The 5,057-nt window shown below is 33.4% G+C and overlaps 1 non-coding gene across 1 annotated transcript; it reads left to right on the top strand.

The window, feature by feature from the left end:
- The first annotated feature begins 4,211 nt into the window (after positions 1-4,211).
- LOC121214991 (small nucleolar RNA R71) lies at positions 4,212-4,315 on the top strand. The gene has a single exon (XR_005910726.1). It is a non-coding gene; the product is annotated as a small nucleolar RNA R71 (small nucleolar RNA).
- Positions 4,316-5,057: the final 742 nt, after the last annotated feature.

Here is a 5,057-nt window from a genome sequence, read left to right as displayed (position 1 = left end):
CTTATTTCTCATTCTCTTACCTTTCTCGTCTTTCCATATATAAGAAATCATAGCCTACAAGTTTTTTGTGCACTCAAGAACAACTTTTTTCTATTGTTTTGTGACTTTGTGACTTTTCTCTTTTTCAATACATCTCACTCAAGAATGTTTGTTTGCTTTTCACGAACTTTTTCTACTCGTATTTCTTTTTAATTGATTTTTTTTGTTTTTCACTTTTAGGCTAACCTATAGTTCCCACATCAGACCAATCTTTCATATGTCACTATATTTTTACAAACTCCACCGTAATGTATCTACTTAACCCTTAATATGTATGGCTAGACGTCTATAGTCATGCAGTGTAGGACCAAAGAAAAAGGGTAAATACAAATTAACATTTAAAACTCAGTGATTTGTAATAAGGTTCATCAAGAAGTGTCAATAGGCTCAAAGATTAGTACTAAAGGTGAAATATAAATAAGACAACCTTTTGGATTTGGATGTATTTCAAATAATGCCTTAGGTCATCCCTAAATTTCTCAACATGCACAAACTTAATCAACCAAATAATTACAAATTCAACCATTTATCATTCATACTAGTATGCTCGTTTCCTTGTATTTTCTTTATCACTTGGTACAGTTGATTGCTTAATGGCTACCATCATGCCAAATTTACTTGTAGACATAAACAACCTATGTACATGCTCCTAACCAATCAATTGTATTTCTACAAGCTTAAGCACACCAAAGATAAGAAAAAATTGAAGAAAAATGTAGAAATTGAAAAATAAGCAAGGTTTCTATGTTACCCCGCACACCTTAGTTGACATATTGTCCTCAATGTGTAGCCCATAAATAGATAAGGAAAAAAGTTACCCGATTGATTGTGGTCATTCCAACTGTTAATTGTGGGTGCTTCCTTCTTTGATCGTCTTAAGCTTGAATTGTTTGTGTCTCCTTCATGTTGGGTTCCTACAGAGAAAATTTAAATAAGATACAATAAAAAATACTATCAGTCCTACTCTTACAAAGTTAAAATTAAAAGTATCCAAAAATTAATACAAGTTTTCAAAAATAAAAATGTTCAATCATCCTCTTCAAAATCCATCTCCCCACTTCCGTCATCCTCATCATCCTCTTCGCTATCTTGCTCCTCTTCTTCTTGTTATATATTTGTTGGCCCAAACATTTGAGTAATTGGGGACCCAGATGTTGTTTTGCCTAGACAAATCTTGAAAAATTGGTCTTGATTCCTATATCCACTGAATCATCCAATCTAGCTTTAGATGAAGCTGATGTAGTTGCCGCTTCTTGCTATCGTTTCTTCCAATCTTTTACCTATTTGGCTCGTACCTCAATGTATTGTTGGACTAAGTGTCTCCAATGATATTTCTAGAAGGATTCAATGACTAATTAATGGATATTATAGGTACACTTGCCTTTTTGCATAAGGTCGTCACTAGATGGGGAAAGAAAACTCTCACCTTCTGGCCACTAATGCATCTTTTCATGTTTTGGTGGATCCATTTGCCGATGCAGACCTACTTTTTCTACAAAATAGCATAGAGTAAAACTGGTCTAAAAGTATTAACATTAAAAACATTTAAAGCAAGAACTATTCATGTGCACACAAATTGAATCCACATCTTAGTCTTACGAAACATAATTGATTGATGAAAAGATATTGGGATATTGATGCTTGCGCAGTATTCCCATTCACCCCTCCCTTCAGTCAAAAAATTTATAGTACTATCCATATATATCTCTAAAAAATATTCTAAATCAGTTTCATCAATAAAATTATTCTCATAATATGGAGCATTATAAATGTCACAAATTATTCGAGGGGATACTCGCACTTCTTTCCCATGCTCAAGTACCATATACCACATATGGCCTTTAATATTCCTAGACTCTTGGTCCCGTAAAGATGCCTAAAACTCCTGAATAATACGGACCACAACATTCTCTTTTAGGATCATCAAAAAATGTTCCCACCTATGATATCTTACTAAAGTTCATATTTCCTTACATAAGATCATCGACGGATCAAATCCCCTTTCTTGGATAAAGGTTTTTCCTTGTAGCTCAGTAAAATATTTTCCAGTATCTGGGTTTCCAAAATTAGAGGGGTTTGGAACCGTCAATAATTTTGGTTTATTGGTTCGCCTAACTTTTCTTAGAGGCATGATTAAACTATGAACCAAATTACATTATCAAGTAATATTCAATAGAACATTAAAAAGGTTGAGTTAGGAACTCGTAACCTTGAAGCTATCTTTGAAGTTCTTTCATTGCGCGTTGATTGATTTTTCCTTTAAGTGATTCCTTTGTTTGCCTCACCGAGAAATTCTAAATGATGATGGATTTCACACCAATTGATTGAAGAGAGTGAGAATTAAGATTTTAGGGTTCAAGAGGTTTTGAAAGATTTGAGAGAGTTTGAGGGATTAGGAGTTAAGAGGTGTTTTAACTAGAAGTAAACATGGTTTTAAGTTATAAAATAGAGTTTTAAAGGGTAAAAAATTGAGTTAAATAAAGGGTACATCACCGGGTTGCGCGAATGGGTCAAGTCAACCTTGTAGAAAATTGCAGTCATATCGCGACACAGGGGGTCCGTGTCACGACATCCTTGGCAGTTTACCTATGTCACGACACAGGGTTTCCATGTCATGATGTATCTATCAGTTTTGAGGTCTTGGAGAAATTATTTGCCACGTCACAACTCGCTAGTACCATGTTGCGACATTGTTGCGTTCTTCGTCGATATATGTATTCTGTGCATAGTGTCGCGACAAAGGGTTGTTGTGTAGTGGCACCGACTTTGTTTCAGCCAAAAATTCCATCCTAAGGATATTTTGGTCTAAATATGTATCAAATAAATGTTAGAATCAAAATTCCACAGTTAGTTAAATATACAATAATTTACAATAGTTAAGCAACTCAAACTTTTTTAAGTTTTATTATCGAATTCATCCGACAGTGTCATCAATTCATTGATGGATGATTTTTCTATTCTATTAGTATTAATCCATCGTTCATCGTACCATTCCACCTATACTCATTTGTCACATTCCTTAAACATGTTTATTTTTTTTGCATGCATAAAAGGAAGCATGTCCCTTGACTCGGGGACATTAGAAATAAGTAATTTTTTACATTGCTCCCCTAACTTCCTCCTATCTTCCTTGCTCAGCTGATGGCCACATTTAAAAGTTTCAGTCTCACCATTAATTTTCATAGTTAATTCATTTTTCTCTAAATCAATGGTGGATCTAGAAAGGGTCTTTCTAATAAGATTGGTATCTCACGATCTTCTTCGAAATCCAGCAACAAAAAATCTATCTGAATAATAAAACTGTGCACTTTGACTAACACATCCTTTAGTACACCTTTTGGATGAACTGAAGATCTGTCGGCTAACTGTAGTGTTATATACGTATTTTTAAGATCTTCTAACTCGAGTTTTTCAAAGACAAATAAAGGCATCAAATTAATACTAGCTCCTAAATCACGTAGAGCTCTATTAAAATAAATAATCCCTATCTCTATGGGAATAGTAAAACTTCTCGGGTCTTTTAATTTTTGGGGAACCTGTCTTGAGATAATGGCACTACAATAAGCGCTTATACTAACTTGTTCACCTACCTTAATTTTCCTACGCCTAGACATAATTTCCTTTTAAAACTTGGCGTACTTAAGAACTTTCTCTATTAACTCAATTAATGGCAGGTTGACATTTAATGTTTTGAACAAGTTCAGAAAACTTAAAAAATTCATCCTCATCCTGCTTTTGTTTTTCCTCTGGTCTTGAAGGGAATGGGATTTTTGCACCGGAAGAATCTTTAGTTATTTCCTTCTTTATCTCTGCTGCCGATGTGGTTTCCTCTTCTGGTTCTAACTCATCTTCCGCCTCCAGGGATACCTCTTGAGGATCATCATTTTTCCCAGCAGTTGTCTTCAGAGTAGTGGCTTCTAGGCTACTCAATACTTTGCTCGAGCGGAGCGCAACCACTTTCACATGATCCTTACCTTCTATCCATGGATTATCTTCTGTGTTGCTGGAAATACCTGTGCCAATTTTTCTTTTAATGTCACCCATCATGCTCAACAATCGACTCTCGAGTTTATTCAATGTTCTTGTTGAATTGGCACACTCACACTGCACCTATTTGACATCCATTCTCATTGACTGCATCTCTTCCTCAATTTTATCCAGGTGTTAACCACATGCAGTATGGTCATTTTTGAATCAACATTTTGAAACATTCCCATGCCTCATAGAAACTTTCTCCCTCCATCTGTCTAAACACAGGAATCTCTCTTCTTAGTTGAATTGCTTTGCTAATTAGGAAAAACTTCTGTCTAAACACGGCTCGCGACATGATTGGAATAATAATAGAATGATAACTCGAATAAGATTTATGAGAACGTAAGATAAATAGAAATTTGATTAAAGATTGAAATCATACAAATTAATTAATTAATTAAAAATTTGAAATAATTCAAAATTTGGAGATAAATAGATATACATATAATATTAAATTTAAATATTTTAAAAGTAAAAATAATGAACAAATAGATAAAATAATATTAAATTTAAATATTTTAAAGTAAAAAGAATGATAAATTGATAAATCAAATATGAATAATGTTGAATCTAAATATTTTAAAAGTAAACAAGGAATGAGCAAATAAATAAATAAATATTATTATTAAATTTTAGTATGAAAAAAATGTAAAAAAAACAATAATAATAAATAAATGATGAAACTAAACAAATCAGGTTTAAATTGAAATCAAAACAAAATTAAGGGCATAAATCGTAATAAGTTAAAATAAAAGAGGCGAATAGGGACCCAAATGGAATGTGTGCTAAAGAAGGGGACCAACTAGGAAATTATCCCAGGCCCTCTAATCGCGCCTTTCTATAAGGGACTTAAATGAAATAAAAATAAAATCACAGGAGGAAATTAAAAAAGAAAAAAAGAGAGAAATGGGACTAAATCGAAACAGGCCATAGAAGCGGAAGGGGGCCAGCGCGCAAATAACCCATTTTGTAAAAAAACATGCAGA

This window comes from Gossypium hirsutum, chromosome D02, assembly GCF_007990345.1.
Source record: "Gossypium hirsutum isolate 1008001.06 chromosome D02, Gossypium_hirsutum_v2.1, whole genome shotgun sequence".
Classification (NCBI taxonomy): Eukaryota; Viridiplantae; Streptophyta; class Magnoliopsida; order Malvales; family Malvaceae; genus Gossypium; species Gossypium hirsutum.
This window is presented reverse-complemented; position numbering and strand designations above follow the sequence as displayed.